Here is a 27,965-nt window from a genome sequence, read left to right as displayed (position 1 = left end):
TCAGTTGTCTGGGATGCCATCAATTAAAGAAGGGGGACACCGTATACCAAAATTCATAGCATCCAAGACGTCATTTGTTAGATTACTTTCACTACCCTAAAGGTAGGCAGCGTTAACAGCGGTACCATATAACCAGTGTTGGTCAAGTTACTTGGAAATAGTAATTAGTTACTGATTACTTATCCAAGAAAGTACGCCAGTTACTTTACTGATTACTTATTTTCAAAAGTAATTAGTTACTTTACTGATTACTTTACTTAGTTACTTTTCAAAAACATGATGCACAACCTGAGTACGCTATAAAGCAGCTTTCAGCCTAATTCTTTTCTTTCTGCATATTCCATCATATAGAATTGACATAATAGCTTAATAATAAGCATAATGACCATTATGTTGTACAGGGCTCTCAAGTTTTGAATGCAGGCAAGAGTGACATTCCCCCTCCCCATTTGGCGGGCCTGTTGGACGGGTAGCAGGAATGGGGGTCTTTTATTAAAAATATTATTATCAGTGTTGTTGTTATTAATAACTGCTCTGCTCAGACTCATGGGAGACGTGCTTGCAGTTGGTATGGTCATGTCAGTAAGGTAGGCTTATACTTTCAAAGTCAAACTGAAGATGTCCTCATAATGTTTGTCTGTGTGGATATGTGTTTGCTTCATTAAATGTAAGTATTTCTATGTATATCCTTCATGTGTCTGTATATAGGCTTCATGCATGAGTGTGTTTGGCAGAGGAGTTGATAGTCGTTCCTTCCATCTCTCCACACAAAATCCCAGCTCACAATTAATAACACACAACGCAGAGTCCAAGGGGTTGCAGAGAGCCATCCCCAGGCACCTGACACGCAGAGGGAGTGGGTTACATTTTATTATAATGTGCCCACAGCTCCCAGTTTCCTGTCTGAAGGTTTCATCATGATTTGACAGAAAACATATAAGTAATTTTCATAAAAATAAAAGGGAAGTATTTTATCTTATTATTACATCAGATCAACCAATTTCAGTTGCAGATAATCTTATTTAAGTGCTATTGTAAAAAAATAAAATAGGGGACAATGATTTAAATGTTGATTATCAGACAGAATTCACACTTGTCACCAGGCACGTCTCTTCACCTTAATATACTTAGGCTCTGTTTACATTAATTCATTTCACCATTTCTTCGTGTCGGCGTCTTGGAAACTATTTACATTTATACTGAAACGGGGATCGGCTGATTCGCTAGTCACATGACTAATCAGCCATCACATCACATGATCGCCCTTGCATCTGGAGCATGAGCAACTGCTTTATATTAACCATTATTCGGCGACAACAACTTGGTCCATGAAATTGTCCCACCATGCGCTGCTTCTTCCCGGTCTAACCCAAAAGCGGCGCTCCATGTACGGCTTGCGTTGCTGCTGTGGCTGGGTTCTCATTATAAAAGCCGAGTAGCTAGAACTCAGCACAACTCCAGAGTGGAAGAGAGTCCAACCCCTCTCGAGGAGGCTGGTTCCAGAGCCCAAGCCATGCGTCGAGGTGAGTCCGACTGTATCTAGCCGGAACCGCTCAGCCTCGAGCACCAGCTCAGGCTCCTTCCCCAGCAGAGAGGTGACGTTCTACGTCCCAAGAGCCAGCTTCAGTAGCCGAGGATCAGACCGCCAAGGTCCCTGCCTTCGGCTGCCGCCCATCTCACACTGCACCCGACCCCCATGGCCCCTCCCACGGGTGGTGAGCCTGTCGGAAGGGGTGTCGTTTCTACGGGCTGTGCCCGACCGAGCCCCACGGGCACAGACCCGGCCACAAGGCGCTCGCCGGCGGGCCCCACCGCTGGGCCTGGCTCCAGGGGGAGGCCCCGGTGACCCGCGTCCGGGCGAAGGAACACGGTGTCCAATCTTCTTTATCATCATAGGGGTTTTTATAGAAACTGATTAGTATAAATGGCACCTTAGACATTAGATGGCGTAAAGAAACTTTTAAAAATCGATATTTTTTTTTAGTCAAAAACACTTTTGGCAGTTTGCAACCAAACACACAGGGTGACCAACAAAGCAGAAGCAGTGACTGTGTTGCACTGAAGAGGTGACCCAGGCTCTATATTTATCAGGATTAGCAGAAGAGGCAGCAGCAAAATAGAGTAAGGATGTCAGTGGAGCAGCTGAACAAAAAAGACATCAATGTAATGTTGCAGCCTGGAATCTGTTTATTTCCTGGTCTGCTCCTTGCTCTGACACTAATTGCCTTCATGATATTCACCTGTGCCTGATTAACGTTTGCTCTCTCCCACTCTGCACTCTGCCTATATCAACTCCTTCCTGCCAGAGATCCCTGCCAGATTATCGCAAGCCTCACAGCCAGCAGATGTCTAGCCTCACCGCTCTACTTTGCCTTCCTGATTTCCTGTTCCGTCCTTTGCCTGAATCAGTTTTGTGGATTATAACCCTCTGCTTCCAGAAGACCTCCCTGGATCTTCAGGATCATACCAACCTTGGATTACCCCTGACTGTCATCTCTGGCCCTGTTCTCTGTACCCTGGAGCGGACTCTGACCATCACGGATCCACATCCTTATTGGAGGATTATCCGGACTCCAGCTACATTCAACTCCTGACCAGCACCTTTGAGCCAATAAACCTTTTACCACTAAACTTGTGTCTGGTTGAATTATCGGGTTTTCTGATCTGGTCATTACAGTATAATCTGGCCATGATGAACCCGTCACCAGCACAAGAGTGGTGCACTGGAGTTGAGCGATCCATTTCCAAATTAGAGAAGACTGTTTCTGACATGATGGTTTTGTTGCGTAGTCCTCCTCTCCCTACTAACCCTCCTCCAGCTCCACCTGCACCTTCCATGCAACCAGCTGTGCAGTACAGATCATCACCACTTCATGAACCTCGTCTCACACCACCTGAAGTTTTTAAAGGCGAACCCTCACAGTGCAGAGCCTTCCTAACACAGTGTGAGATCCATTTTGAGCTGCAGCCGTCTTCCTTCCCTACCAAGAGATCCAAGGTAGCGTATGTTATTTCCTTGCTTTCTGACCGCGCTAAGTTATGGGGAACGGCTGAATGGCAAAGAGACTCAGGGATTTGTTATTCTTATAAGAACTTTGCTAAAGAACTGGCATGAGTTTTTAGCCCAGTATTAACTGACCGAGAAGCTGCCAGAGGTCTGCTATCAATTAAAGAGGGCAGACGAAGAGTCACTGCTTATATTATTGATTTTCACACTCTGGCAGCAGAAAGTAAGTGGAATGAAGATGCACTAATCGATGTGTTTTACCGAGGGCTGTCTGAGCAGATCAAGGACCAGCTCGCTACTCATAGTACTCCGGAGACGCTGAAGGACCTGGAGGACCTGGCTACTAGGATGGATCTAAGGCTGCAGGAACGGAGAAGAGAGACTGGCACCTTCAGAGGCCTTCCTTCTGGGGAACTTCCTCCTCTGCATCTCCTGAGGTACACAACTTGGTTACCATGCCTACACAGGAAACAGAAGAACCCATGCAGATTGGGCGTACCAAACTTTTGCCACAGGAGATGGAACGTCGCAGGAGACTAAAGTTATGCTTCTACTGCAGTTCCAATGAGCATACCATTAACTGCTGTCCTTTAAAAGGACAAACTCAGTGGGTGGTGGGAGGTTCCTACTGAGTCATTCTCTCGCCAAGACCCTCCCACTCCTTTCTATTCCTGCTGAATTTAAGATAAATGGCCGTTTTCATAGTTTCCCTATTTTCATTGATTCTGGAGCAGATGCTGAGTTTCTTGACTTAGACCTCGCCAAGTCTTTAGGGATACAAAACTCTCCAACTCAAAAGACTCAGAAGGTACTAGCCATAGATGGTCATGTAGTTCATCAGGTTACCCATCAGACTGAACCCATACATATGACTATGAAATAATCAAGTTTATGTTAATCAAGTCGCCCGACTTGCCAGTTATCTTGGGGGCATCCTGGCTTAAGCAGCACAACCCCCATGTTGATTGGGTCAAAGGAGGCTGGTCTCAGAATTGTTTGATGTCCTTTTTTTAACGGCCTGCTCACTGGGCTCTCTAAACGGGCTGTAAGACAGCTGCAGTACATCCAGAATGCTGCTGCTCGAGTCCTGACTAGAACCAGGAAATACATCCATATTAGTCCAGTGCTCAGGTCTCTGCACTGGCTTCCTGTCGCTCAGAGAATAGACTTTAAAACAGCTCTGCTTGTGTACAAGTCTCTTCACGGTCAAGCGCCAAAGTACATCTCTGACATGTTAGAGCCATATGAACCAACTCGGGCTCTGAGAACCTCAGGGAGGGGTCTCCTGCTGGTGCCCAGAGTCAGGACTAAACAAGGTGAGGCTGCGTTTCAGTTTTATGCCCCTAAAATCTGGAACAGTCTTCCAGAAGATGTGAGACAGGCCTCAACTCTGACAATATTTAAATCCAGGCTGAAAACAGTTCTAATTAGCTGTGCATATGACACCTGAAAGTATTTTATCTGCACTCTTCACTTTTTAATTACTTAATGATTATTTTAATGGGTTTTAAATTTCTTTCTTTTTTAATTTCTTTCTTTTATTTATTTTTTTATTCCTTTTTAATGGTTTTATTGCCTTCTTGTGATTTTATGTAGCTGTAAAGCACTTTGAATTGCCCTGTGTATGAATTGTGCTCTAGAAATAAAATTGCCTTGCCTTGCCTTTTTGCGCAATGCTCCCATTCCCACCTGTGTGTCGGAAATCGAAGACAAATACCCAGACATTTCTAAGGTCCCCATCGAATACCATGATCTGAGGGAGGTATTCAACAAACATAAGGCCACCTCGTTACCACCTCATCGACCATATGATTGTGGCATAGATCTTCTTCCTGGGACCTCTCCTCCTAAGAACCGCATATACCCGTTGTCAGCTAATGAGAGAACTGCTATGCAAAAGTACATCAGTGATGGTCTCAAGGCTGGCATTATTCGCCCCTCGTCTTCCCCTGCAGGAGCCAGCTTTTTCTTTGTTGGCAAGAAAGACGGTTCCTTGTGTCCCTGTATTGACTATAGGGGACTAAATGACATAACAGTGAAAAACAGATACCCTCTCCCACTCATGAACACCGCCTTTGATCTCATTCAAGGAGCTAAGATGTTTACCAAATTAGATCTGAGAAATGCATACCACGTAGTGAGGATAAGGGAGGGGGATGAATGGAAAACTGCTTTCAATACCCCAACTGGTCACTTTGAATATTTGGTGATGCCTTTTGGCCTTACGAATGCTCCAGCGATCTTTCAGGCTTTGGTCAATGATGTCCTCAGAGATGTGGTCGGACAGTATGTCTTTGTCTATCTAGATGACATATTGATTTTTTTCCAAAGACCTAGAGACTCATAGACAACATGTTAGATCTGTCATGCTTCGCCTTCTCCAAAACAACCTGTTCATCAAAGCGGAGAAGTGCGAATTTCATCAGTCCACTACTTCCTTCCTTGGTTTTGTCATTTCTCCTAACAGAATTACCATGGATCCCTGTAAACTGTCTGCAGTTAAGGACTGGCCCATTCCACAAACCCGGAAGCAACTACAGAGGTTTTTGGGGTTCGCCAACTTTTACAGGCGTTTCATTCACAATTTCAGTCAAGTTGCAGCCCCTCTACATGCCCTAACCTCATCTAAGACCAGATTCCTGTGGAACGAACGAGCAGATGTTGCCTTCACCAAGTTGAAGGATCTGTTCACCTCTGCGCCTGTTCTCCGTAGCCCAGATGCCACTAGGCAATTAATTGTTGAAGTGGATGCTTCCAGTGTGGGTGTAGGGGCTGTTCTAAGTCAACACAGCAATGATGATAAGGTTCACCCTTGTGCCTTTTTCTCCAGAAGTCTATCTTCATCAGAACAAAATTATGATGTAGGAGATCGAGAACTACTGGCGGTCAAACTGGCTTTGGAGGAATGGCGCCATTGGCTGGAGGGAGCTGAGACACCATTTTTAGTTTGGACCGATCACAAGAATCTCGAGTACATCAATTCTGCTAAGCGACTCAACCCTCGCCAGGCCAGGTGGGAACCCTCGCCAGGCCAGGTGGGAATTATTTCAATTGTTTCAATTTCACTCTTTCTTACAGACCTGGAACGAAGAACATCAAACCCGACGCTCTGTCCAGAATACTGGAGCCATCAGCTAAGGAACAAGCTAGTGAGAGTGGAGGATTTATTTTCCTTGATTCCGTTTGACTGGCAGTCTCTCGGGTGGGGTTGGAGGAGTCTATCAAGAGCTTTCATCGACTGCACCCAGTCCCAGTCACTTGCCCACCAGATCGCCTGTTTGTCCCTAATCATCTCCGAACTGAGGTACTCTGTTTCTGTCATAACTCCCGTCTGTTTTGTCATCCTGGCCTAAGTAAAACCCTGTCTGTCATCCGGGGACGCTTTTGGTGGCCAACGTTATATTCTGACACTAAGGACTTTGTTGCTGTCTGTCATACCTGCTCTCAGTCTAAGTCTTCCCTCCGACCGACATCTCAGGCCTTTGCCCATTCCACACCGACCTTGGTCTCACATAGCCATGGAATTCATAACTGGACTGCCTGCGTCTAATAGCTATACCGTTATTCTCACTATTGTGGACCGGTTTTCCAAGATGACTCACCTGGTTCCCCTCAAGAAACTCCCCTCGGCCAAGGAGCTTGGTGGAGTCTTGGTCCGAGAAGTTTTCCGTTTGCATGGACTACCTTCCAACATTGTTTCTGACCGGGGTCCTCAATTTGTGTCTCAGTTTTGGAAGGAGTTCTGTGGTCTGTTGGGGGTCAAGGTGAGCCTCTCATCTGGCTTTCATCCCCAAACTGACGGTCAGTCGGAACGTGCTAACCAGGAGGTTGAGGTGAAGCTTAGGATGCTTTGTGAAAAGGATCCTACCAGTTGGTCACAGAATTTACCTTTGGTTGAACATGCTCTAAACTCTCTTCCATCCTGCTCCACTGGCCTGTCTCCTTTCTACACACTTTATGGATTCCAGCCACCCGTGTTTTCCATCCAGGAGAAGGAAGCCAGGGTCCCATCTGCCCACGCCGCTGCTCTCCGCTGCCAGCGGACCTGGAGAAGAGCCAGAAGAGCCCTTCTTAAAGCGGTCAGTGTCTTCTGCAGAGGTGCTGACCGACGCCGCATCCCCGCACCCCAGTACACTGTTGGGCAGAAGGTTTGGCTCTCTTCCAAGAATCTACCTCTAAGGGTGGAGAGTAGAAAATTGGCTCCTCGTTTTATCGGACCCTTTTCTATCTCTAAGGTGGTTAACCCAGTGGCAGTTCGTTTACAGCTTCCTCGCACTCTACGCATTCATCCCACATTCCACGTGTTCTGCATCAAACCATATGCTTCCTCCGGCCTCTCCTGCCATATTATCGCAAGCCTCACAGCCAGCAGATGTCTAGCCTCACCTCTCTACTTTGCCTTCCTGATTTCCTGTTCCGTCCTTTGCCTGAATCAGTTTTGTGGATTATAACCCTCTGCTTCCAGAAGACCTCCCTGGATCCTCAGGATCATACCAACCTTGGATTACCCCTGACTGTCATCTCTGGCCCTGTTCTCCGTACCCTGGAGCGGACTCTGACCATCACGGATCCACATCCTTATTGGAGGATTATCCGGACTCCAGCTACATTCAACTCCTGACCAGCACCTTTGATCCAATAAACCTTTTACCACTAAACTTGTGTCTGGTTGAATTATCGGGTTTTCTGATCTGGTCATTACAATCAAGTGACAAACTCGACCTGCGGGATAGAATTGATATTGATGACCCAGTTCAGAAACAGGGGTCAATTTGAGGCTGCAACTTTTTTTAGCTGGTTTGTCAAAGGGGAAAAAATCAAGTAATAAAGACTAAGGGGAATATTCACATACAACACCAGACCCTCTAAGTCATTATTGTTTAAATAAGATGCTAATGGAAATACATGGTGCTCAAACAACAGTAAATTTGACAAACGTTTTGACACCCGTTTGGATGATAAAAAATACCATGAAACTATTTTAATACATTATCCATAAACATTGAAATCCAACAAACTTCAAATTTAGAGGCAGCTGGCCTAAATACAAAGATCAGTCCAGTCCAGTCCAGTGGTCTGTAGCCTTAGTTTCCTCAATGTTGCCTTCTAATTTCCAACCAGCAGTCTATCAGTTACTGGCAATGGCTTGTTATTTGCCACATCAACAGCTGGATTTTACAAAGAGCCTCCTTGGGCTTTTTGGTATTCCTATTACAATTTGTGTAATTGCACCATATCAAGTAAGTTGTATAGCCCGGGAATGCCAGCAGCCCATCTCAAGCTCCACAGGGCTCCCACCTCATACTTTCTCAGATTGTAAGACTTTAAGTAAAACGATAATGATTGTAAACAGTTTTACTTATCTCACAGCCCCAAATCAAGAACTAAACAAACACTAGCTTGGAAGAAGTTAGTATACGGCATGATGTAATTTTACTATTTAATTTACACTTTAATGGCCTTTAAGGACATTGTGGCCAATAGGCCCACTTTACACTGAACTTCTCCACTGCATCTATATTGCACTTTCTAAAACATAGAACAACAACGTGTCTATTTTTTGGCCAAAGATTAGATAAAAGTGTGACTGAAGAAAAAAAAATCTTACTGTGCCATTCAGTCAACTTTCAGAGTGGGGCTTTAATGTACTCTAAGAAGATAACTTTTGGCCAAGTGTTAATTCTTTCTATTCACTCAGTGTCCCTTAATAAAGCAATGACAATAAAAAAGTGTTTTGTTTTATTTTTAAATTATCACACATAACCAATGATGATAATTCTCTATAATTCTCTATAATCAGAGACTGTGCAAGAAGGTGGGACAAAAAGAGAAGAGACCCTGTCCAAAACTTGTACTTTGTCTTCGGCCCTGCCCTACTCACTTCCAATCAATCTATGCTGTAGGGATATAAGGAGATCGAGAGTAAAGTGTAGAGTATGGGGAACGAAACACAACGCAAATCCGATGTAAACGTATTTGTGGTTGAGATAGAGCAAAATCCCGGAGGGTTTTCAGGATTCTTTTGAGGATATATGACTGGTGGGGAGCCACTCATTTCCTTTGTTTCTTAGTTGTTTCATTATTTGTAGAATTCCAATTTAATTGAGTCAATTAGTGTTTTCACCTCTACTTTGGATCATTATTTTTTTGTGTTTGCATAAGTTTATATTAATTGATTATACCTCGTGTTACTTTTTTCAATTATAAACTACAAATAGAAATGTTATGTTCTTTCTCTGAGACAGTAAGGTATGACTATGAGGCGAGTCAAGATGATGTCACTTGCCAGGAATATATTCATCATGCACATCTCCATGACCTCATGAGTTACATGACCACAATGAGGTAATGATGGATGCAGAGCAGGAAAGTAAAGAGAATTGAAAGTTTACAGGACATAATGAGAGCAGAGATGGCGGTGCTGTTGATTAAAATGTGTGCTAATTATGACTCAGATCAATATTTCTCATCTCTGATAATGACTGTTCAGTCTGAGTCTGACCTAATTCAGTGTATATGTTCAACCTTTTTATCTTTTTACATATTAAGTTGTTTCTTGTACAGTAAGAAGTTGCAGAAAGTTGTATAAATAAGCAGGTTTCAGACTTCTGGAAAAAGATAACATTTTCAGTTTAATTATGTTTTATAGATCAGTTTTGGTTTTAAGGATTTTAATTATTTTTATTTAAATATAACAAAATGGACTGATGAATCTGAACATTTTTCATAAACTCAGTGGCCACAGTTTATGAAAAATTAAATTTAAAAAAAGCTCTCTGAGCTGTGTGAGCTACACAGCAAATAGGTCAGTTTGCCAACAGGAATGTAGATTGGACATGTGAGCATGCAGTTTCAGTCATGCATGTACAGTAGCCTCTTTACTAACTCCCCTGTATACGTGATCAGATGCATCAATCATTGAGCAAAACTGACCAAATTTCAACTTGACTAGATGTGACAAAAAGATGGGCAAAAACAGATGAAATTCTGTTGACGATGATCTTTGTTAATAATGCTCCAGAAAGTGTCTGCATAACTGTAAAAATAAATAAATAAATAAAATTCAAACAGCATCCAATCTTGATTTTCCTAAATTATTTAGGGTATTTTCTTCTTGTTGAATGATTCAGTCTACACTCCTTTAATCTGATTGAGCTGAGCCGAGTGTCTGTAAACATTCCTCAGTTTCACCGACTACAAACCGCCTTGTAGAACATCCTCTCTGACGTCTAATCCTGACTGATCTCCCAATTCAAACTTCTATCGCTGTTTGTGAATCAGCAGTTGGCCGTCTGACAGGCGACTGTTTACACGGGATCTGTTTCATCTGTCTTTTGTGAGATAAAAGTTGCACTGGGAAATATTTTTGTGTAATGTAGCAGCTGTTTTATCGGCTGCAATCACAAAGTGAGGTTGAAGTAGAATAAAGGGTGGCTTTCCCTTGAAAATGCTCCAGATTCCACAAATGATCCTTTGATGCTAAAAATCTTGGTGGTACTCCCACCTGGGACAGATACTGTGGTACATAGTAAATAATAGAAAAACAGTATAAGTATAGACATTATTTTATTATTTAAACAAAAAATGGTTACAATATCTTCCTGAGATAAACAAAATAGACAAAAAACATGAAATACTACAATCTACCAAATTCTCAAATAGTTCCTTTTTTTTTAAATAATTTACTTGTTAAATATTTCATTTCTTGCACCGAATTGAAATATGTTTTTCATATTTGCTCTGACTAATTTAAGACTTCTTCAGCTTCTTTTTTTCTAAATTCTTGTAATTTGGTACTGAGCTTTGTACATTAAAATCTGTGCACTTCTGTGTTTTATTTGTAGTTTTCAAACTTTGACATTTTTGTGACAATGTGAAGGCTCTTGGAAAGTACAAAATTTTATAGTCCTAGAGCTTTATTGCTTCTAAAACCCATCCTCTCTAGGTCTCCATCTATTGGCCACACCCAAACCACATGGTACACGGGCAGATGAGAGAATCAGGAAGAACTCAGTTATCAGCTGGCATTGTGTCTGTATATAAATCATTTTCAATTTTCAATGAAGCAAACAATGATAATTGCTCTTATAGTCAGAGGCTGGGAAACTGTGACAGCAGAACTTAAAATAAATGGTAGCAGAGGTCGATGTGGAGAAAGAAAATACAGACATGAAAAAGACTGCAATGACAGAGAATTACCAGGGTGTGTTTGTGTGTGTGTGTCCCAGGGGTCCTCCAACCCTGCCCCAGAATGAATAATGTATCAAGGATGGAGGGAGGAAAATACATTGGTGCTTCTCCTGTCCCTGAGTCCTTCCTCATATCTGTATTATGTTTCTGACCAAGGAGATGCAGAAGTAACAGACACTCCATTCAATCATGTGTTGTGACTGCATGAGCAGCATGAATCCTACCTGCACCACTAAACTGCAAAATCTTCCTGAAAATAGGAAGTAGAGGAAAGAGTGGGGAAATGATTATTTACGGGATTTATATACTCTGTCAGTGCATTGTTGCAACTATAGATTCAAACATTTGAGAAAATAGCTCATTAACAGCACATTTAATGGCTTAAGAATGGAAAATATGTATATATATATATATTTCCACAAGGGTGACTTATGGGTAATTGAGACAGTTTTTTACTTTCTATCAACGATGACTGCTGGGAGAGCGCAAAGGTGCACAAGATAGACAGGTCGCCAGTCTATCAGAGTGCCAACACAAGGACAAACAAAGCAACAAGTGCACACCTATCCCTGGGTTAACCACTTAACATAAAATGCATGTTTTTGGAGTACCCGGAAAGAACCCAGATACACATGGGGATCTTTCAAATATCTTAACATGAACTGATGAGTCCACATAGATGTGACTACAGATAGCACCAGAGGTGGAAGAAGTACTGAAGTCTTGTACTTAAGTAAAAGTAGAAGTACCCTGCGAAATATTTACTCAAGTAAAAGTAAAAGTAGTACACCAAAAATGTACTTAAGTAAAAGTACTAAGTACTCACTTTTAAATGTACTTTTGAGTACAAAAGTAAAAGTACTGGGTACTGAGCAATAGGCTGTCTTTCTCCATGTCATGGCTGTGCCATTATAGTTCTTAATTACATAACCGCAGACCTGCCAATGTCACTTCTAAATGCTCACAGCAATAAACAGTATGTGTACTGAAAGATTGGTGTCGATATTGTGTGTGATTGGCAATACAGTGCATAGTTCTACTTCTAATTCTGTGAATGACAACACATTTACTAGTTTACCACTAACGGATTAAGTAATTTCCTTGCCAACATATTCTCCAACACTGCTCTGTTGAGAGCAGTAAAAGGAAAACAACAACTTATAAAATAGGACTTAATTTTTTTTTTATCAACAACATTCTGTTACCACATCCAGCAGCGTGTACAACAAATATGGCCTAATGTATACTGTAGCATGTTGAATTAGAGAAACTATCTGTGTCTAATGGATTCTCTGGAACTACACACTGAAACGTCGCACCTCTGTCGTCACTAGGTAGCCCGGCCTCCGACCCCGCTCCTCACGATTTGATTGGCCTGATTAAGTTTCGATTTGCAGTCTCGCAAAACGACCACAAGTGACTAGACTAGCCCCGGAGCAAATTCTATTTGCGGTCGCTAGTTCTCAAATGAACTTGATTTGCACTCCCAACCGTAGCTCTTTGCTCACATCCACCATGTCATCTTTACTCTTCTTAAATCTTGTTGGACCCCCCTGGCTAAATCCAGTCCAGTCCCGTACGTGAGGTCCTGGGTGGCCAAAGGACACAGAACTGCCACAGACACACGCAGTAAAAGCAGAAAACAAGAGGTAGAGGACAATCCGGACATGCTCGTGATGTGGGGTGTTTTAAACAACTAAATATGGTGAGCGAACATACTGTCTATTAATAGGCCGCCGTGCCAATCTTTGAATAATAAATATTTTTTTTACACGTTAGACCTGTTGAGAAATTAATTGCTGGTTGTATACTGAAGTCCCACCTGTGGTGAAGTGGGCATTTGCCTATGTTTTGCGCACTAGCCTAAAATAATTATAAATTATTGTCATAACATTTATACCATGGATATTATTTGAAATTGAGGCTTGTAAGTCCCACAGCGTTTCAAGTGGACATTTTCATGTTGTTTTCAGCACCTTTTCTGTATACGTTCCAGGACCTGTACGCGTCTCGTCATCCCTGAGCTGTCGTATGTACTTTGCGTTCCGGCAACTTATGATTTACAAATTAAGCACTGACTAAATGTAACGAGTAACGACGTCAGTTCCAGAAATGTAAGAAGTAGAAAGTACAGATAGTTGTCACAAAATGTAACGGAGTAAAAGTAAAAGTCTGCATTTTTATTTTTACTTAAGTAAGTACAAATTCCAGAAAAAACTACTTAAGTACAGTAACGAAGTAAAAATACTTCGTTACATTCCACCTCTGGATAGCACACCCTTTATGCACCCTCCTTCCTGTAATTATTATTACTAATATAAAATCCATCCCTCTGTACAGCTTTGCCTGTACATATCAAATTACATTACTACCCTTTACTTTCCTGTCTAGGTTACCACAGGAGCCAGACCAAACCATTAGTATGTTTTATTTTTTCCCCCAATAATTAGGGGTAATATGCTAGTGCAGCTTTTCCTTTCTGAGTGCTGACATTATCACACATTAAGTGATCTGACTGAATCACAGTCGCATACATGCTGCAGAACAATTGGAATAATCTTTGTTTGTGTGAAATGTTCCATGTCTTGCGGTAGAAGCAGTTTCCCTCTGTCTCTGCTTTCTCCAGAATGTGGCTGAGTTGATAAAAGGCATAATAAGGCAATACAGTAAGGCAGACACAGACAGGACAAAATGAACATTAAGTCCTCAAAAAGAACCAACTGTAATTTAAGATGTTTGTTCTCAAACTAGCATCGAATAAAATACCACCCCTACAAGCAAGGGAAGTGCAAATAATGAGTATTTTCCTGTCAAGGCAGATGTTGGGTCCATTTCACAAAGCAGGTTCAACCAACTCTGAGTCTATTCCTGATCTCTGAGTTGATCTACTCTGAGATAGAAAACTCTGAGTTTTCGGTTCCAGAAACGCTGATTTGAGTGAGTTTAATCAACTCTGAGTAGTTTCACCTTGAGTTTAGCGCGTGCACCACAACTTTAAAAAGCCAGCATCAATGGAGCCCCGATTCGACGAGTCACCATGGCAACGGGGAAGAGGAGGGGCTATGTTTTTCACCAACCTCGAATTGGAAATCTTAAAGGCCCTGTCACACTGTTGCGTATGGCACTAGCGTATGCCAGCGTATGAAAATTATCACTCATACGCTGGTATACGCTGACATTCGCTAGGGGAACGTTAGGCATAGGTTGTATATGTTTCAAGCACGCTGGCATACGTTGGCATACGCTGAGGCAGAAATACATTTTTGAACATGCTCAAAACTTTTGTGCGTATGGTTAATACGCTAAGCATACGCTTGGCATACGCTGAATACGCTAGAGGTACGATATAGGTACGTTACTGATAGGTCGAGAACGCTGGACATAAGTTGCCATACATTGGCATGAAGGTGTACCGTACAGCTAGCGTATTTATAGCCTCCGCCTGTCTGCCGCCTCCATCTCCACCAGACGGGCGGAGATGGAGGCGGCAACTGACATATCTGAGGCAACCGACGATTCACGGGAGCGGTCAGGAGGAGGAGTTGGGGATCTTGATCGCTCAGAAGCATGTAACTCAGCAGCCGCAGGTGCATCAGGCATTTCAGCAGGTTTGGGTGAGAATGATTCTTGTGTTTTTTTGCCTTTTCCTCGGCCCAGGGCCCGGGCAAACGACGATTGCTTCTTGGGAGGCATGATCGAGATGAATGTCTCGAGAGATGTTGATAGCGCGTCGTCTACTGCAATAATGGAGCAATGTGGAAAGGCTGCTGATATAGGCGCGTTGAAACGTACGCTGGGCATGCGCAGTTCATATGCTACTCATACGCTAGTCATACGCAGAGTACGCTGGTTATACATTGTTCATACGCTGACATACGCTGTCAATACGCTGTCAATACGTTGACCATAAGCTACTCATACGCTACTCATAGGTTCAATACGGCAAGTATACGCACAATTCTTTATTTTCAAGGACTTTTCGTGCGTATGAAAATTATATTATTAATTTTCATACGCAACTCATACGCAACAGTGTGACAGGGCCTTAATGCACTCAAACGGCGAGTTTCAATATGTTTTTAGAAATAAGTGCAACACCGTTGCAGCAGCAAAAGTGTAAGTTTAAATGTAGTTCTTTGCAATCACAATAATATTATAGGGAAACTGCTTGAATGGTAGCCCATTTATTTATTTCATTTAGGTGCAATCCCGGGGGAGAAGCGCTCTTGGCAGCAGTTTAAGATGAAATATAAAAACATTGTTCAAACAGGTGAGACGTCGGCATGGAGGTACCTCATTTTGATCATGTTTTACACTGTAAAGTAAATATTAAGTGGCTATTTCACAGTGCAGTTGTTTTATCACCAACATAATGCTGTTTTCACACACATAAATGTCTTCTCATCTATATCATGTTCTGTTAAATAATTAAGCCTATTTAAACTAACACAGACTTCTACTCAGCCAACAGAAAGAAGGCAGATGCCTGTAAAACGGGTGGTGCCCAGCACCGCCACCTCTAACAGGAGGCCAGTGGCTGAGGGAATCCCCGGAGGGAATCCACCCCCAAGACACGAGTGTCTTTATAAAATATAATAGGCCTATATATGTCTTTTTTAAGCCTATTCATACAAATATTTATTTGTCTTTTATGTCTTTTTTTCTTTTGTCCCAACAAAATTCTGATGGTGCTGCTCAAAAAGATAATTGTCTGTAAATGCAAAAATCTATGCGCGGTCTGATAACCATCTCCGACGAATATTTATTTCTCTGCGCAATAATGCTGCACCTTCATCCACGGGATTGTTGACAAACAGACATGCCATGTTCGTGGAAAAAGTTGCCTCTTACTGTACCTAATTATAAATCGACTTCTAGAAATAGAAGAACTAGGCTACGCCAAAACTCACTCTGCTGACTGAATGAATGAGGAAATCAAATGGCGTGTGTGGCTGAAAGAGGGCGGAGACAGAGAGAAACTCGAGGTTTCTTGAGTAAAACCTGGTCCCGACCAGGTTAGGTTCAGAGAGTCTGTTACTACGGTAACTGACCGTGAGGTTAAGTTACCTCTCTTTGTGAAACAGGCTAGAGTTACCCCTCTTTCTCTGGGTTGAGTTACCTCCCTTTGTGAAATGGAAAACTGAAGAGTTTCCCTCATTTCAGGGTTAATAAACTCAGAGTTTTCACTAAACCTGCTTTGTGAAACGGACCTGTTATCTTGAAGTCCTTTATCTAAGAAGTCACAAAGTCCTCATAATGAGGAAGGAGGAGTTAAACGCAACACTTTTAACCTTGTGTGACGTGAGATGGGTACCAACATATGTTTCATCAATAACAGGACAATATATTAATAAAATACCTTTCTCACTCCCTGGTTTGGTTAAGCAATAATGATCCTTGGGTAGGTTAGAAAACCCTAATGGTTAGAACTTAGAAACATTGTTTTTGTGACCGTCACCCTCAGGGATGCCATTTCACTGGTTGCGTTGGTTACATTTTAACAACACGTTATCATTAAATTATGATATCACCTGGTTGGGTTCAGGCAGTAAGGTTCAGTAGAGGTAAAAACGACTTGGGTTGGCTAAGTCTGGTGCATTACAGTTGCTATGAGCTGGCCTTATCGGCAGCAAGTCTGTGTAGCTCTAAAAATTTATTCGTTATTTATATGATTTATATGTCATTTTTAATTTTTAGTTTTTATCTAAACATTTTTAGTTATTTTTATTGATCTGCTTTTTATTTATATTTTGTTTTGTTTTGTTTAATTTTTTTGACAATGTGCACCACTACTAGAGCAGTGTACACAAGAGAAGAACTATTGGCACTGTCAAGGATTGGACGTGGAATCAAACATCCAATTCTGACCGAGCTTAAAAAGCTGTACCGTGGATGCAGAGCTGGAGCGAAACTAAAGGCAAAGAGGCACAACAGGAGGTGGAGGTACAAACCTTTTCTGCCCTCGGTGATCATGGGAAACGTTAACTCACTACCAAACAAGTGTGATGAGCCAGCTTGTGCGGAACCAACGGCTGTATAAAGAGAGCGGTTTGATCTGTCTGTCAGAGTACTGGCTGAACGACAACACACCAGACTCATGTGTGGACATTCCCGGCTTCACAGCCGTACGAGCAGATCGTGACCTGAGTACGAGCGGCGGTAAGCAGAAAGGCGGGGGTGTTATACTGTTCTTTTATCAGAGATGGGTAAACCCCCACAATGTGACCGTTAAGGAGAGGGTATGCTGTCCAGACATCGAACTGCTGTCAGTTGGTTTCCGTGCGTTCTATGCGCCCAGAGAGTTCCCATACACAGTCGTCATTGTTGTTTACATTCCACCGAGGGCGGCACCTACAACGGTGTGTGACGTCATCCATGACACCGTTGATAGGATACAGACCCAGCATCCTGAGGCATTCATTGCAATCACAGGAGATTTCAACCACGTCTCTCTATCCTCCTGCCTGACTGGCTTTGTACAGTATGTGGACTGTGACTGTCTAACTCTTGGAGAAAGGACATTAGATCTGTTCTATGCTAACGTGAAGGAGGCTTAATGGGCAGTGTCTCTTCCACCACTGGGTAGATCTGATCACAGCATGGTCTATCTACAACTCACATACAGACCTTGTGTGCAAAGACTTCCTGTTACTACCAGATCTTTCAGGAAGTGGTCACCAGAGACGAGTGATGCATTGAGAGACTGCTTTGATGTCACAGACTGGCTGTACTGCTGGAGGAAGAAGAAATGGACATTGACATGGACAGGAGGGTCAGCACCATCACTGACTACATTAACTTCTGTAGGGACACTACGATTCTAGTGAGGACTGTAAGGTGTTCTTCAAATAACAAACCATGGATCACCAGTGACATCAAAGACCTCCTGAATCAGAAAAAGAGTGCGTTCCAGAATGGAGATGGAGAAAGGCGGAGGAGTGTACAACAGGAGCTTAAAAAGACATTACGTCGAGCTAAGGTAGAGTATAAGAAAAAGGTAGAGACACAGCTGGAGAACAATAACTCCAAGGAGTTCTGGAGGGGCATGAGGACCATCACTGGATACAGACTGAAGAACTCTCAGTCTGTGGAAGGTGATGTGGACAGAGCCAATACTTTCAACCAATATTACAACAGGTTTGATAGTGTGGCTTTTTCCACCTCTGCTGCTGCTCCCTCCACCCCCACCACTACAGCTGCTTCCTCCATACTGCTTCCACTGCCCAGCTGTACTTCCACCTCAATGGCAACCCGCATCGCCAAGCCTCCACCTCCGCCTGACTGCACCTCCACCTCTGCAGCAACTGTCACCAACAGGCTTCCTCTGTCCAGCTGTACCTCCACCTCTATGGCAGCTTCCACCGCCAGGTCTTCTGAGCCAAGCTACACCTCCACCTGTGAGGAAGCTTCCACCACCAGCCATCCTGAGCCCAGCTGCACCTCCATTTCTTCAGCAGCTTCCCCCACCAGGCTTACTGAACCCAACTGCGCATCCACCTCTGCGGCAGCTTCCACCGCCAGGCCTTCTAAACCCAGCCACACCTCCACCTCTGTGGCAGCTTCTACCTCCAGGCATCCTGAGCACAGCTGCATCTCCACATCTGTGGCTGCTCCCACCGCCTGGCCTCCTCAGTCCAGCTGCACCTCCACCTCTGCAGCAACTCCCACCACTAGCCCTCCTCTGTCCAGCTGCACCCCCACCCCCATCTCTATGATTGATAGCAACATCACTCCGGTCGCCATCCCTCCACTACAACCTCTGTGTCTAGCTATAGAGGAAGTTGGAGCTGAGCTCAGGAGAGTTAAGTCAGGGAGGGCTTCAGGCCCAGATGGAGTCTGTCCAAGGCTTCTGAGGGACTGTGCAGGACAGCTAGCAGTCCCTCTTCAGAGGCTTTTCAATATGAGCCTTCAGATGGAAAAAGTCCCGGTACTGTGGAAAACTTCTTGTCTCATACCCAAATTAGGGCAACCGGTGGAGCTGAATGACTACAGACTGGTGGCTTTGACATCTCATATCATGAAGACCTTGGAGAGACTCCCTGTTCGTCGCATGAGATTGCAGGTTGCTGAGGCTCTTGTTCCCCTCCAGTTTGCCTACCAGAAACACATAGGAGTGGAAGACGTGATTCTGTACATGCTGGATCGGGCATATGCTTATCTGGATGTGCCTGGTTCAATTGTGAGAATCATGTTCTTTGACTTCTCCAGTGCCTTCAACACCATACGACCTCCCATACTGAAAGACAAGCTGCTCGGTATGGGTGTGGCCCCCTCCCTGACATCATGGATTATAGACTATTTGTCTGCCAGACCACAGTATGTCAGGATGGGGAAATGTGTTTCTGGAACACTGGAATGCAATACTGGGGCTCCACAGGATACTGTTTTGGCTCCTTTTCTTTTCACCCTGTACACATCAGACTTTAGGTACAACTCAGAGTCCTGCCACATATAGAAGTATTCTGATGATACGGCTGTTGTGGCATGTGTGCGCAGTGGACAGGAGAAGAAGTACAGGAACCTTGTGGAGGTCTTTAATGACTGGACCAAAAATAACTTTTTGCTCCTGAACACCACCAAGACCAAAGAGAGGGTGGTGGACTTCAGGAGATCTAAAACTCCATACCAGTCAATCTGCATTGATGGAGGGGAGATAGAGACTGTTCAGACCTGCAAATACCTGGGGGTGGTGCTGGATAATAAACTGGAGTGGTCTGCCAACATAGACGCAGTGTACAGGAGGGGCCAGAGCCGTCTCTTTTTCCTGAGACGGCTCAGGTCCTTCAATGTCTGTAGTGATATGCTGTGCATGTTTTATCACACTATCATTGAGAGTGCACTGTTCTATGCTGCTGTCTGCTGGGGGAGTTGCACTACAGACAGAAACTGTAGGCGCCTGGACAAACTCTCGGTGCTGTGATCGAGCAACAGATGAGGAGGAAATTGTATTCTGTTTTGGAAAACAATAAACATCCTCTCCACACCATCCTGGCAGGACAGAGGAGCAGCTGCAGTGAGAGGCGCATCTCTCTGCACTGCTGGACTGAGAGGTTCAGAAGGTCCTTTGTTCCCACAGCCATAAGGCTTTTTAACAGTGACTGCTGAGTTCTTCTCAAATTGATTGATTGATTTTTTTTTTAAATTTATTTTGTCATTTATTATTATTATTATTATTAGTTACTAGTAGTATTTTTATTAGAATTGGTATAATTATTGTTGTTGCTAATATACAATCATTGTAAATATTTATAATTTTTTGAGCTACTTGACTAATTTGAATTTCCCCCATTGGGGGATGAATAAAGTATTTTTCTATTCTATTCTATTTCTAAGAAAACATTAGTGGTTAGGGCTAAAATACTTTTTTTTCATTCTTTTTACAATGCGTTCATCACCACAGTGTCAGTTCTACTCTTCATATGTATGGAGTCAAATTAGTCTCGTAATGGTTACAAAGACGTATCACAAGATTTACAAATGTGTACAACAGCTTGTGGGTAATTTTAGGTACTCGCAAATTATACATATATACGCATTTGTGTGCTGATCACCTTACGTGTGCAAGTGGACTTTGAGACCTCTTTTCATGCCCTCAAAACTCCTCACAGATCCACAAATACATGCTGCTTTGAGTGATGGTGGAAAGCTGAGCAGTTTCAGATTCAGATGTTATTTCCCTCCATAGTTATCTCAAAGTGGGAAAGACGTTTTTCCATGGAGACAGAATTACCCTTAAATAAAACACAAAGGCTTACATTTACTTTTCTAGATCCTAAAAATGTTGATTTAAACATAAAATTATTACTGATACTCTGTGCTGTTATCCATTAATTCTGTTTTTTGAAAAAAAAAAAAAAAGCCACTTCCAATTCCAGTTTGTTTTTTTCCAAATTTGTTTCCTAAATCAAAATTAAGAATTCTACAATGAGCCATTTTCCATTTTCTGATTTTTGTGATCATATCAAAGAATGGATAACAACCTCTAAGATTGTATTCTTTTTTCTGAGACAAGTAATGTGACCTGGAAGTTATCTCCAGTCAGTGTACGCTGTCTTGACTACAAGCTCTTGAGCTTAAAAAATACGTACAAAATTATTTAATTTTTTTTTCTTTTTTTCTTTAAACTGAGAATTGAGCCTATAGAATCTTAACATCCTCACACAAAATAAAACGGGGGACTGTCAAATTTATTCAGGAGCAAATGGCACATTTTTCTGTAAAGCCCAGTGGACTGTCTGACTTTTGTTGCCTCTCTGATTAATGCCGTCCTTACCTGGTCTGAGTTTTGGGGGACAGTCCTCAAGAGGCAGGTTTATAGTAGTGCCATATTTCTTCCATTTTATGATGATGGATTCAATGGTGCTCAGTGGCATTTTCAAAGTTTTCAGAAATTTGTTACAACCGAACCCTGATTGTGTGTCTCCAAAACTTTATCCCTGACCTGTTTGGAGAGTTTCTTGATCTTTATGGTGTCACTTGCTTGGTGGTGCCTCTTAATTAGTAGAGTTGCAGACCCTTGGGCCTTTCAGAATGTGGACCTTATCTAACTCATTTTGTGACTTCTAAAGGCAATTTGTCACACTCAATTTGTTTACCAGGTTTATTTTTTATGTAAAATCCCCCCCAAACACTCTATTACAAGTGAATACTTTTGCAAGCCATTTTGTGTATGATATCTTTGCTATTACCCGGTACTTCCCTACTCCCTCTATTGCACTCTCTCTTTCTGTACTTCCCTCTATGCCTGCACTCTATCTCTACACTGTCACCCCTGTCACCTTTGACAGAGTCTGTCGAGTGGTTTCCTTCTATGTAGCTTATTGTTAGCTTTGATGTTAGCTGTCATATCCTCATTTGTCGCTTTGGATAAAAGCCTCTGCTAAATGCCTAAACATAAACATAAACATGTTTGCTTGTGTGTGTGTGTGTGTGTGTGTGTTTGTGTATTCATAATATGTGTTTGTGTATTATTTGTATAATAACCAGCTATTGGAAAAGTGTATGAATTTTAAAAGATTGTCGAGTTTTATTAAACAGAATGAAGAATAAAAAAGCTATTGAACATTTTTATTTTATAACAAAAAGATGACTATTGTATAGTTACATTCATTTGAATTTTCTTTACTTTATCCCAGTGGCATGGAGAGTCATAATCTCTGCTTTAACTTCAGTTTTCTATTTTCTGTTTTTTCTTTACCGCTTGTTGGTTTGGATTCTTCTCACAGACTCCTGACATCCTGTTGCTTGCACATCTGCATGTCATTTTCTCATCAGCATCAACAGTTCAACAAACACAACTTTCTTCCTAGTCTTTTTAGGATCGTCGTAATCTTCAGTCAACTTTACTGGTCATCCTCCTGCCAGCCATTCAGCCTACTTGTGCACCGGCCACAAATAACCCAGCTTGCTCAGTCCCTCTCCACCCAGGCTGTGCTCAAATTGCTTACTTGTTCACTATACAGTCCACTATTCAGTCAGTCATTTTGTCATGCCGTTTGAAATGTCAGCTTAAAATTTTCATTCGCACTACAAACTTTGCAAAAGTTTGAGCCATTGAGAATACCTGGCGAGAAAATTATGTTCCTCAATGAAGGAGCTAGTCTCTCTTTCTTCCTGAGAAGCAGAACCTGAGAAATTGTTAGTAATATAGACCTGTACAGAGGAACAACATTTCAAATGTAAGTTCTAAATATTTGAATACATGCTAGGATGGGTTTACGAACAACAGCTGTTCACCAACAGTTACTGGCATATCTAATTGCTTTCTGTGTGTAAAAGTGATTTGTTTTTAGTATGCTGAAACTATATAGCAGCTGCAGTCAGTGCTTGTGCAGATGAATACAGTGCAATTGAAAAATTCAATTCAAACACTCAGTATCTTAATATCTGCTCAGAGTTGCCTGTAGTACTGCATTCTGTCATATAACTGATCGATTTTTGGGTATGTTCAGTAATGTATTTTCCACAGTGAATAGTCTCTCTGCCTAATTTTTGAAGGATGCCTGTACTTGTACCCGGGCAAGTTACAAAACATTTTGCTGTGAAAATATGAATTTTCACAAATGGTGTACTTTTAGCACAACGAGGCAGAAACAATTGTCAGATACTGCCAACTCACTTTTAAAGCACGGACTCTGAAAATGCTTTTCTCACCAGACAATCAGCCACAGGTCATTTTTTTCATCTTAGACATAACGTTTAAAGAGAAATGTTCAGCAAAATATCTGATTCTGTGCTGTGATTTATTCACTTATTTGTGTACAAATTCTTTTATTTTAGTTCAGTCTTTGCCGAAAGATTGAATTCCAATTTTTCATTGATGTGAAAATTGTCACACTGTTAGTATGTCGGTTCATTACCAACAATGGGCTCAATGGCCTGAATAACCAAGGAAATTACTTAAATCAGAATGTGATGATTACACATTAAACCAAAATTAGAAAAAAATCTAAGTAACAATCTGATTAGGATTAAATTTCTCAGAGTAAAGAAATACACTCAGAGCAAAAAGCCTACAGACAAGAAGAAAATAACAAGTGAAAATGAATATAACAAGGAAATTAGCCTGACTGGAGGAGTGAAGGAAAAAAAAAAGATATCGTAATAACTGTGTTGCAATTACATTCACTCCCCCAACAACAAAGAAATTTAAAAAAGCAAGCCAAAAATGTAAGTTTTTTTTTACAAATGTGATTTGGACATGCTGGATTTATATTGAGACAGGAAGTAGTTTTGGAGTTGCCCTGTTGTTGACGGGTGTTGACAAATAAAAGTTTTGCCTGGCTGACCAGAGTTCCGTGTTGTTGTACACTGTTATTAGACTTCATTCACTATTGAGGGGCGGGGGGGGGGGGGGGGGGGGGGGGCCTAATGGTCCAAAGACTGCTGACTGGGATGTTAGTCAACTGTGTGATGTAGAAGGACAAGGGGCCGCTCTGTACTTTCTGCTCATTCATACAGAAAGCTTCATTAAGATGTCACACCGGCTTTGAATGGTATGAGCACATAATGCTATATAATGTATTTTGTACAGAAGTATGTATGTCCCTGTTGGTTGAGTCAATAACATTTGAGGTCCCTTCTTAAAACCACAAAACCTCAAGGTGGCTGTGCTGTGGCCCTCAAAAAAAGGGGAACGAATACTTGGTCCAAACATATTTAGAACTGTCTGAGTGCTTTTCATGTGAAGTTGACCTGTATCAACTTAAATAAACACAATGGCTCCTGGCTAATGATAATCCTGGAGCGATGGAGTGATGATTCTTGCCTTCATTTGTCCCTTTTTACTCTTTAACCATCTATACAGTACTACAGTAATACTTTTTTTTTTAACAAAGGAGCACTGCTGCAAGGAGACGAGAAATTTAATTTTGAAGGTAACAGATTAATTTAATCTAGGTCAGGAGTCACTGGCTGGACAATGAAGAGATAAATGGTAAGTAAGTGAGTTGGCAAGCATGTATAGTTGGAGCAGAATTAAGCACAACAATGAATAGATAAACTGCATGAATAAAAGAGTAATAAAATCTTATGATAAAATCAACTTGAGATTTAGAGGCTTCTAACAAAGTGATATGTGGAGTTAATTTCCTGCATTAAAGCCAACCATTCTGTTCTGTGTCAACAAACACAGCAAGTCAAAAAATAGTTGAGTCTGTGTGAGTAAAGTTGTTCAGGCAGCCAAAATGATAGTTGGTTAAGTTTCCAAAACAACATGAGGAATCTGTGGACTATGAAAAGTATACATGAGTAACATATAAACTTTTACAATAAAAGTTGGTAAGTATATTCCATTTCCTGCTATTAATGCTTCTATCGTGGATTTTGAATACCTGATGCAAATTTAGTCAAAAGGTAATGCATCCAGCTGTTTATCGAGCATTCAAATCTCACTGAAATAAGGATGAAAATGAGAAGAACAAGGACCCTATTGTCTTTCATGACCCTTCCTAACTGTGATCTCTGTGATGTCAAAACATCATGAAAGCTAGATTTGAAAATGATACATCATAGCAGAATACTTAATACAGGCATCATCACCCCGACTGATGCTGTTGATACTCATTTACTGTGGAGCCGAAAGGTCCAAGGTTGCAATTTATCATTTTAGATCATTTGATAAAAGAAAAGCTTTGTGAAATAAATATATGATCTGGTTGGATACATAATCAGAAGAGGAACTAATATGATTTGAGTTTTTTGGCTTACAGCTTCTTTGAACTTAATCATGTCCAATGAAGCAGTCACAAATGAATGAATGGTCAAATTAAAATCTAGTCAGGTTTCTGTACTTCAGTGGCATCACCATGTGTAATCAATCTAAGTTTAGAGCTAAAGAAAGCATTACAGGAATGATATCTCCCTCACTTTTCAGCATGGATTTAATCCAATATACCATCTGTAACAGGAGAAGGCTACACCCACTTTAACCTTCCCCGCTTTCCCTCTGACCACTCAGCCTCATTTAACAGCGCTGGAGATAGTTACATCATATCCTGTGGAGTGGAAAATGCAGGAACTGAGCTGGCAGTGAGTTGACCACTCACTTCTCTTCATAATCAATTAAAAAACCTTTGTCTCTCATCCGTCTGTCATGCCTGACATTGTTTTTCGCCTTTGGCCTGCTCCCAATAGTTAAAATAAAAAAAGCAACTTCCAACTTTCTTTGAGGATGCTTTGAAGGCCAGGACACAAGAGAGCCACCTGTCAGGCATAGCTAACACAGCATCATAAAGACATTTATCAGGCTGACTTTGTACACACATGTTTTATCTGTCCAACCACTGAGCTAAAAAAGTGACACGACTGGATGACAAGAAAAATATTTTCTCCTCCTAAAAGAAGAAAGGATGAAAAGGCAACTTTTTCTGTCATTGACTTAGCCAATTTCTCTGAGTAAAAGCTTAAAAATCCCTCTGATTCTGTAAGAAATTGGACTTCACACAGAATGGCTACAGTAGCCAGAAGTAGAAATGCTGAAAAGTAAAAAAAAAAAAAAAGTGCCCTGTCAGCCAGGGGGAAAAAAACGAAAATCGAATGAAAAAAATGGGAAGTCTGAAAAAACAGCAACAGTAAGCTGCTCATATCCGACCAAGTAAAGCTGAAGCAGTAACACTTTTGATTACACTGAAATTAGTAAGTGTATTTTATTAAATATGTTCAACTTTTTAGTCGTAAGATTTCTGTATTCATCGCCCATTGGGTAACTTTTTAAAGAAGTACCTTTATATGGAACTTAAATGAAAAATAGTCAGAAGAAAAACAATAGTATCATGATTCTGTCGCACAGTATCGATGCATGAAATATTCAAGAACAAAACATAAGCTTTCGGTTATCCTCTTGCGCATAAATAGGTTTATATACTTATCAAGTAGCAAGATACATCTAACTGATCATGTCTTGGATTCAATTTACAAAAATCAAGGGCAGCACGTACAATGTAGGGAAGGAAAAAATAAACGTTTGTGTGTTAAAGGTTGGAAATGTCAGAGCCAGGTTAAGATCTGTGGGGAAAAAATAAATAACGCCGACCACTTACACAAACTAACAGACAAAAGCCTTTAATTACAAACATCTCAGATGTACTCACCATCAAATGCCTTTCCATATCAAGCTACATAAATTGTTTCCTAAATGAGTTCATCTGATCATGATCCATCATCTGATGGTTTATGTGGCCCCCGAAGAAGTACTTTTAGTGATGATACCGTGCAGCTTCCAGTTCACAGGAGTACATGAATTCAATGCTGAACTACAATTAAGTTTACCTTTGAGACCCACTGTCATAAAAGTTCCTTAAAAACTGAGAAATCTAATCTACCTATGCCCTGGCATTAAAAAAACAGCAGAGCCGAGATTTGTTTCTGCTCACTCATAAGCAGAATACCATCATAAAGATCAGAGTTTTCCTCATAGAAAATACACAGAGCGGTAGGATTGGGTAGTAGGAATCAGGACAGGAAACAGAGGAAAGGTGTTGGCCTCCCTGTGTATGCTGCAGGCACTCAAGCTTCTGCAGAGCAGGCCTCTTTAACAAAAGCTGAGAGGCAGAAACTGGGAGTCACCTCCCTCTGCTGCTGCCCCTCTTTATTTCTGTTTCTCCTTTTTTCCTTGCATCATTCTGAGAGTGTTAGCATCAACCAGCTTATCAGAGCAGCATTCCAGGAAGAATTATACAGACACACACACACGTACACACACACTGGATTCTTGCAGACACTGTAAACAGGAGGTGGACATAGAGCAGGAAAGCAGGTTCAAAAGTACGTACCACATCTCTCCTCGCCTCCTCCCTCAGTGCATCTCCTTCCCTTTCCCTTCTCTTCTTCTTCTATGATAGATGTTGGAGGAGACTGAAAAGAGGGAGGTGCCTTTCGATGTTGTGACAGTCCCACTGCAGAAAGAGAGAGAAGAAGCTAACAGAGAAGGAGCTAAAGCTAACTAGCCACCACCTCAGTATGGGACAGCGGGGTGGTTAAATGGGAGGGGTGATGATGATGATGCGGCACCTTTCAGTATGGAAACAGGGAATGAGAGAGAGAGATAAGGGGCACCCTGTTACCTTGGAGACAGAGATGATGTGGTGGAGGAGGTGGGGCTGAGCTCTGATTGGCTGACCGGGTGTGGTGCTCCCCTTCCTGAGGGAAAAGGGGGGAGGAGGGGGAGGATGACAGAGCAAAGGCTTGGATGTGAGAAGCAGCTGTTCTCTCTTTTTCTGTGCATGCAAAGAGCAAAAAAATGTGCAGAGACAAGAGGAAGCCGTCGCCG

At 41.9% G+C, this 27,965-nt stretch overlaps 1 protein-coding gene across 3 annotated transcripts in view; it reads right to left on the bottom strand.

The window, feature by feature from the left end:
- akap6 (A kinase (PRKA) anchor protein 6) overlaps positions 1-27,707 on the bottom strand; it is a 302,904-nt gene extending 275,197 nt beyond the window's left edge. For all 3 annotated transcript variants that reach the window (XM_075448839.1, XM_075448841.1, XM_075448840.1), the window contains exon 1: positions 27,469-27,707. The gene's annotated coding sequence lies outside the window, so the exon portion shown is untranslated. The remainder of the gene's footprint in view (positions 1-27,468) is intronic.
- Positions 27,708-27,965: the final 258 nt, after the last annotated feature.

The sequence above is a fragment of the Odontesthes bonariensis genome, chromosome 17 (assembly GCF_027942865.1).
Source record: "Odontesthes bonariensis isolate fOdoBon6 chromosome 17, fOdoBon6.hap1, whole genome shotgun sequence".
Classification (NCBI taxonomy): Eukaryota; Metazoa; Chordata; class Actinopteri; order Atheriniformes; family Atherinopsidae; genus Odontesthes; species Odontesthes bonariensis.
The sequence above is the reverse complement of the archived record's forward strand: the minus strand, read 5'-3'. Positions and strand labels throughout refer to the sequence as shown.